The following is an 8,750-nucleotide window of genomic DNA, read 5'->3' as shown; positions in this document are numbered from 1 at the left end:
GAAAGTATTTCATCTCTGAACCTTTGTTCCCTCTTTGGAGTCTGGAAACCAAAGTCCATAATAAAAGTGGTGGGGTGGGGAAGAAGAACCACTGTGGTGAGCTTTTCATACAGGAGCATACACCTATGCAGAGGACAGAGAAGGAAGAAGGAGAATGTAGAAGTCACAGACACTGGGCCCAGGCCCTCCTTTCATGGACTTCAGCTAACTCATCTGTAAATTGAAACATCAATACTCACTCTTGGGATGTCTAGGGGATCCTAGAGCATACTATGTAAAATGCTCCTGACCTTGGATGAGGTCAGGCTCACACAGTTTCCCATCTATGGGGAAAAGGATAACCTTGCTTCAATTTCTTGGACTATAGAGAAGAGATATGCCTTCCGCAGGGCATAGATATTCCCAAAGGTAAAGCAGCAGTAGAGGGCAGTGGTAGTTCAGTGGTAGAATTCTCGCCTTCCATGTTGATGCTGTTTGATTCCCAGCCAATTCACCTCATGTGCAGCCACCACTGTCTGTCAGTGGAAGCTTGCATGTTCTATAATGCTAACCAGGTTTTAGCGGAGCTTCCAGACTAAGATGGACCAGGAAGAAACGGCTGGCGATCTACTTCTGAAAATCAGCCAATGATCACAATTGTCTGATTCTACTGTGAATGGGGGTAGCCTACAACTAACAGCAACAGCTGCCAAAAGACATGTCTGGTGACTGAGCTTGCCTGGAGTGGGAGGCAAGGGCTCCAACATGTTGCCATAGGATCCTGACTGGAAGCTTCAAGACCAGGTACCAGCCTGCAGCCTGCTCCAGCAGCAGGGCTCCAGGAACCGCAGTCAGAGAGCCGGAGTCTCTGGAGCAGGATCTGGCGAAGCCAGGGGGCTGAACATCAGATTTGGTGGGTTTATGCACAAGTTCAGTGTAAGCCCTCAGCCAGACCTGTACCAAGGCAAGTCAGAGCATACCTGGGCCAAACCCTCATTTGACAGATGTGGAAATAGGCCTGAGAGGGGTTAGAGCTTGCCAAAAATCACACAGAAAGGCCATGAGGAAGCTGACACACCAGTGCTAGCCTCTTGCCAGATTGCCAGGCCCAACCAACAAGTCTAACTTCCAGATCAGCAGTGATTCCTCCACAAAACTGAGTCACTACTGTCAAAGATAAACCTTTTCTAGTTGTTCTCATTAAATTACTTTTTCTAGAAGTTGCCTTCCTCTGGATTGTCTTTATTTCACTTTAGCATATCAGCCTACACATGTGGCTCCATACCTCTCCACCCAACAGGAGAATCCAGAAGTTCATGGCTACCTACGGGCAGCTGATCTTTGACAAAGGGCCACAATGAATTAAACAGGGAAGAGACAGTCTCTTTAATAAATGGTGCTAGTGAAACTGGATATCCATCTGCAGAAAAATGAAACAGGACCCATATTTCACGTCATATACAAAAATGAACTCAAGTTGGGTCAAAGACCTGAACGTAAAATCTAAAACCATAAAGACCATCAAAATAAAAATACAAACTTAGGCGTCCTAATAAAGGGCATAAATGCATTCAATAGGCCAGGAACTTAGGATTTCCCTAAAGAATTTGCAGTAAAAAAGAAAAGCAACCAGTTTGTCTGAGGGTCCAGTATAACCAAAAATGCACAAACAGCAGAAGACAAAACAGATGGCTGGGACCTCCTGAAAACTAAGACTCTTTTGCATGTCAAAAGATTTCACCAAAACCACATTGAACCCAGAGACAGGGAAAAAATTTTTTGCCAAGAACATATAACACAAGGGGCTAATCTCTTAAAATTTATAGAAAACTTCAACAACAATAAAATGACAAATAATCCAATTTTAAAAAATGGGCAGAGGTCATTAACAGACACTTTACCAAGGAAGACATTCAGGCAGTTAACAAGCACATGAAGAAATACTGGAGATCATAAGCCATTAGAGAGATGCGAGTCAAAGCAACAAGGAAGTATCATCTCACCCCAGCAATAACAGTAAAGTTAAAAAAAAAAAAAACCCAGAAAACAACAAATGTTGGTGAGGCTATGGGAAGTCTCAAACCCTCTTACACTGCTGGTGGGATGGTAAAATGGTACAACTACTGTGGAAAACAATACGGCACTTCCTTACCAAGCAGGAAACAGAAATACTGTATGGTCCAGCAATCCCACTACTATGTACTACAGAAATAAGAGCCATGACATGAACAGGTACATGCACACCCATGTTCAGTGCAGCAATATTCTCAATAGTGAAAAGGTGACCTTTAGCAGAGGAATGGATCAACAATCTATGATATATCCACATAATGGAATACTATAAGAACAATGATGAATCTGTGAACCATTTCATAAGTTCATGGATGAACTTAGAGGCCATTATGCTGAATGAAATTAGTTAATCACAAAAAGGCAAACATAGTATGGACCACTACTATAAAAAGTCAAGAAAAGGGTTTTATAAAAAAAGGAATATTCTTTGATGGTTACCAGGGGTGAGTGGGGAAGGGAAGATAAACCACTAACTAGAGAGTACCAAAAAAACCCAAACTCACTGCTGTCGAGTGGGATCTGACTCATAGTGACCCCTCCTTGGCCCTCGGAGGGAAGATGGGGCAATCTACTTGCGTAGTGATACTGCCTCAGAAACCCAAGGAGGGGTTGCTATGAGTCAGGTCCAAGTCAACAGCACATAACAACAACAACAACATCATCTCTATGGAAGTAGATTGCCCAACCTTGCTTCTGAGGAGTAACTGGTGGGTTTGAACTGCCAGCCTTCTGGTTAGCAGTCAAATGCCTTAGGCACTATGCCACCAGAGACACATATTAACTTGGGTGAAAGGAAAGGTTAAAAAAAAGAAAAAAGAAAGAAAGGTGTGAATACTGTTTATATGAAAAACTAGCAGCAATATAAAATATGGTTAACTTAGTTTAATAATGAGCTGCACCTCTGAGTATGTTTTATGAAGAATTTACATACATATACACACACAAAATAGCCTAGTGAAAAAAAAATCATCTATATGAGACAAAATGCTCGACAATTACTCTAAAGCAAAAATGAAAGGGACCAGATTACTGGACACTAAATATCCAGAATGGAATTAATGAGAATACTGACACATTGTGAAAAATGTAACCAATGTCTCTGAACAATCTGTGAAGTAATTGTTAAATGGGAACCTAATTTGCTGTGTATACTTTCACCAAAACACACACATACACACAAACCTCCCCAACAAATACCTCTCCATCACAACAGGACAGAGTTTCAAAATAATAATAGCAGGAGAAGCTAGTTTATATTTACTATGAACCAGGCACAATGCTAACTCATGACATATTTTTTTTAATCTCATTTATATCCTGAGACAAGTATTAGAATCCCCATTTTACAGATGGGGAAACTGAAGAACACAGAGATTGAGTGATTTGACCAAGGGCAAACGGAGACCCAGGCAACCTCATTGTATACCCCTACTCTGTGCTATAAAGCAGTGGATGCTCACCTCTGCAGGCCCCAATTTGTAACAGGCTATAACTAGTCATAGCTATTAATGGGGCCGTCAGTCTTTTTGATGTAGGTTCCCACACTTGGCAGGTACAGACTAGCCCATTTCACAGCTGGGAAAATTCTTAAGGCATCAAGAGGACATGTTTCTAATGCTAAAGACAAGAAATCAGGACCAAAAAAAATTTATGACAAGGTACATAAGCTTTCCCAGTATTCCCCTTCTGCCATGTAAAGTCCAAAGGCCAAGAACCTGGGACTTCCCTGAGGAATTATCAGTAAAAAGAAAAGCCAACTAGTTTGTCTCAAGGTTCCTTTTGATGAATAGCTCAGTGAACACTTCCTGGTGTTAGTGTTACACTAATTACCATGGCCATATTTGTTGTTGTTGTTGTTGTTTGCCGTCAAGTCGGCCTCCATATAGCTGACATTATTCCTTGCAATAACTCTAAATTTTCAATCACTTGTTTTAAATATTCTTTATTAATTTATCACTTCCATTTTTTTTTAGAGAGTGAAACTCAGAGGTAAAATAACTTGCCTTGGGCCAAATCAAACTAAATTCACTGCCTTCAAGTTTATTCCAACTCATAGTGATCCTAAAGGACAGAGTAGACTGCCCTACAGGGTTTCCAAGGCTGTAAATTTTTTACGGAATCAGACTGCCCTATCTTTCTCCTGCAAAGCAACTGGTGAATTCCAACTGCCAACTTTTTGGTTGCAAGCCAACTGCTTTAACCACTATGCCACAAAGGCATTTGTGTTAAAACTAGTACCAAACAATCTCAAATCATGTTGTTTATTTGATGGTTTGTTGCCCAGCTATCTTGCTATCTGCCGTAACTCCTGGGACAATACATAGTGTCGATATCAATGAATATATCCTGAATGAATGACTAAGCCTAGATCTTCAGATTAAACTAAATCCAGTTTCCTTTTCACTATTTTAGAACTACCTCTCCATGGCTTTATGCAATGAGTAAATACCAGTCTCTCAGTGTGACTATGTTCTAAGTTGATGCTCATCTGGACAGGAAAAATGTAAAATAAATTTCATGAGCTACATTTTCGATATAAAGCATGCAAAACCAAATAAACATAAACTACCATGTTTTTTGCATATAACGTACCCACAGGAATAACATGCACACACATAGCACTCACATGAGGGGGCTCTACAGGTTGCATAAAAACCCTTAATGTGAGTGTTTTCTGCATAAAATAGAGTAAGTCTGTGCTAATCAAAGAAACCAGGGAAGTGAAACTGGTTTGTCCAGTAGCACAAGCCTCCTAGAATCTTCTCCTGGTTTTTCCAGTTAGCCTAAAGTTCTGCTTCTATTTCAGGATCATTGGGGAAGGAAAACCGTGACACCAAAACCTTTTCATCTTTGACTGGTTTGGAGTCAGGAGGCCAGTGGCTTCCAGCTTAGCCTTTGAAGCACTGTCTCATCAAGCAGCTCTGACAGAAGCAAGAAATATTTATTGGCGCCTACACCCATCACATAGTGGCTAAGGCACTTGACTGCTAACCAGAAGGCTGGCGGTTCAAACCCACCAGCCACTCCTCGGAAGGAAGGTTGGGCAATCCTACTTCCGTAGTGATACTGCCTCGGAAACCCAAGGAGGGGTCGCTATGAGTCAGGGCTGACTCGACGGCACATAACAACAACAACAACAACAACACCCATCACAAGGCCATGTGAGACTCACATGGTGTGGGGTGGGCAGGGATATCCTGTGCCTGATCTCCAGGTACCCCTCACAGGGCTGTTGAGGGTTCGTGGAAAGTGATGTATGTGCCAATGCTTATCACAAAGCACTTGTTGTTGTTGTTATGTGCATGTCAAGTCGGCCGACTCATAGACACCCCTCCTTGGGTTTCTGAGGCAGTATTAACTACAAAAGTAGATTGCCCAAGCACTTAATGAACTATATTTGAGGGAAATTTTAAACAAAAGGCTTAAACTGCAATTCATCTGGAAGAATAAATGTGTGAAAACAGCAAGATAATTCTGGAAGAGAGCACTGAGGGAGTCCTGGCTCCCTGAGATAGTAAAATACATTCTAAGACCCTAGGGAGACACTGGCCCAGGAACAATGAGACCATTCTCAGAAACACATCCAACATGTGGGGATTCAGTGTATGTGGTAAAGGCAATGAAGACACGATGAATCTTCCATAGACAGTGCTAGGACAATGGGCTATCGATTATGGGGGCGGTGTGTGTGTGTGTGTGTGTGTGTGTGTATGTGGAGGGGAGCTGAAGCTTTACACTTGACTCCTTGCACATAAAAAAGTGCCACATGGATTAAAGATCCTAAGTGAAAATTAAAAAGTCTTATGAAGAAAATAAACACACTTTAAAAAAGGTAACATTGAAGTGAAGAAACCTAAGCACAACATAAGACAGAACCTTAAGGGAAAAGGCTTTGATTAAAATAACAGTTTCATCATTATAAATAAATAAATAAATAAATAAGGCAAATAGGAGAACCCAGTACAAACATATATTTGAAGTTTAGTTTATTTAATATAAAAAGGGCTCTTAAAAATCAGAAAACTAGAGTATATTAGAAAAATGGCAATAGGTCATGCACTATGACTTTACAGAAAAAGAACTATAAGTGGCCAATAAGGATATAAAAAGATGCAAAATCTCAGGGAAATGCAGATAAAGGGGAAATAGAGATAAAGGGAGATATTTATTGTACATTAGACTGCTAAAAGCTGGGCAGTCTGATAACTCCTGTTATCAGTTAGGATGTGGGGAAACAGATATCTGGATACCAATGACACTACCCAGTGGAAGGTGTAGACCAGAGAGGACTGTCTGGCAATCTCTTATCAATTTTTAAATACTCATGCCCTTTGACTCAGCAATATAAAACTTATAAATTTATCCTACAGATACACTACCCCCAAAATGCAAAGATACTAGTACAAGGATGTTTATTAACAATTTATTTCTATTACAAAAGACAGGAAACAAAGTTGGTGTCTAATATAACAGTAATTGTTAAATTATGGTAAATGATTAAATAACAGTACTCAATAAAAGTGAACCACAGTGTGTTGGTAAAAGTAAAAATGTCCAAGATACACTATTAAGTAGGAGAAAAGAAAAAGTTGCAGATGAATAATGGAAAGTGTATGAGCCTATTAAGTAATACACATGCACGGGTATACATCACTTAACGTCCACTATATGTTCTACGAAATACGATGTTATATGATTTAGACATTGTGGGAACACCTTTCCCCACAATGTCCAAATCACATACATCTGAGGTCAAATGGCTTTTGTGAAGCCAAGAGCCTGAGCCTGGATGGCTAAGGCTTTCTGAAACTATGCTTGCCTCGATCGTGCTCTTCATCAGCAGAGCTCTCAGCTGGGAAGCAAGCCTTCAAGCCAGAGTTCCAAAGTGGTGCAACACCAGCGCCTGAACATGGGTGAGAAGCTGTACATCTGCAGCCAGTGCGGCAAGGCCTTCACCTTATGCTCAGTGAGCACCAGTGTATCCACACAGAATATCCTACAAGTGCCACAAGTGTGGCAAGGCCTTCCACAGCCGTTCCCACTTCCTTTGGCACCTGCAGAACCACCTGGGAGAGAAGCCCTTTTCCTGTAGTGCCTGTGGCAAGGCCTTTGGCCAGAGCTCACCCAACACTTGAAGATCCACCACTGGGGCTAGGCAGGGCAGCTGCCTTGACCAGAGAGGGGAGGGACATGGGACTACATTAAGGCTCCACCAGGAAGGGCTCCTACCCGCCCACCCTCCCATGTGGCTGCCCAGCTCTAAATGCCCCATCAGTAAATACTTTCTGGTTGCTGGGGGAAGGCAAAATAAACTTTATGGGACCATGGACATAAATGTGGTTGGATGTTGTTCAAAAGGACATTATGCAGTGCCTACCTGCATAGATATGTACCTGTCACTGTATGCAAAACAGCAAGAAAAACATACAAAAGTAGTAAATAACTAGGGCAGGAAGACTGTTCTACTGTATGCCTTTTCTTTTTTAAAACAATGGACGTGTTACTATATTTCAAACTTTTCTGTTAGGAAGAAAGGTAGCTAGAGCTACCTAAGGACTTGAATCACCAAGGTAATAACATTTAACGTTCTCCAAGATTCATTTCCAATCTTTTCCCCAGCCACAATGAACATTCTTCCCTGGCAACTCTCTGCTTAAGAAAATTAACCTTCTTATTTTCACTGATTCATTGGGGAGGCTGTGACTCACATGTTCATGTATCAGCTGACCCACAGGGCCTCCAAGGCAAATATGCAAAGCAGCCAGTTTGCTTGTTTTATTTTTAGTGACACTCTGCATTTGCTAATTTTTCTAAGAAGGAGAGACTAGGTGGCAACACTGGCGTGTTTACTTCCCCGGTCGCATATGGGAGCTCAAGCCCACGGAAGCAGGCCTGCCAGGCCCAGAAGACCCCGTTCTCTTAGGAGCTGGGAGGGGTGCCATCACTCTGCTCTCTCACCAGGACCTGTAGCAGTGCCTCCTGTCCAGGGTGACAATGCAGGAATGTGGCTTAGGAAATCTGAGAGACAGTCCTGGCAGATGGCTCCATCTATGTCAAATACCAATGTCCTCAAATGCCTTGGGACTTAATCATCTGTTGAGATGTTAAATCAGAAGCATATGGAGCATGGGAGAGCTTCTATGGCAACTTGAATTTTTAAACATGATTTCTTTGTTTTTTTGTGGTGGCAGAGAATAGAAATGCCTCCCATTTCCCAAATGGTTAGTGGTTCCTGTAATGACTAACTACTCATGGCCACCTCCAGGGCCTGCCTCCTATTGTCTTTCAGTAGCCCCCACTTTATTTTACTTGTAAGTGGACTTTCAGGCATTCTCCCTGAATCTCCTATGGAGCTTTTTTTGCCCCCTTTGGTTCCACAGGTCATCTCCTACATTTCCTGTTAACTTTGTCCTTACAATCATGCCTCCATCAAGTACCAGGGCTTTGTACTTTGTTGTTGTTTGTGCTGTTGAGTCAGACCTGACTCATAGCGACCCCTCCTTGGTTTCCGAGGCAGTATCACTACAGAAGTAGACAACCTTCCTTCTAAGGAATGGCTGGTGGGTTTGAGCTGCCAGCCTTGTGGTTAGCAGTCAAGTGCCTTGGCACCACAGCCCAGTGAGCATAAGGGCTGGACTTAGGAACCACCAGACTACAGTGATACCCTCAGGCTGAGTACTTACGAAGCTTTTCTTTTC

The sequence above is a fragment of the Orycteropus afer genome, unplaced genomic scaffold, assembly GCF_000298275.1.
Source record: "Orycteropus afer afer isolate SDZICR_OR568_19922 unplaced genomic scaffold, OryAfe1.0 scaffold00053, whole genome shotgun sequence".
Taxonomy (NCBI): Eukaryota; Metazoa; Chordata; class Mammalia; order Tubulidentata; family Orycteropodidae; genus Orycteropus; species Orycteropus afer.
Note: the sequence above shows the minus strand (reverse complement) of the source record.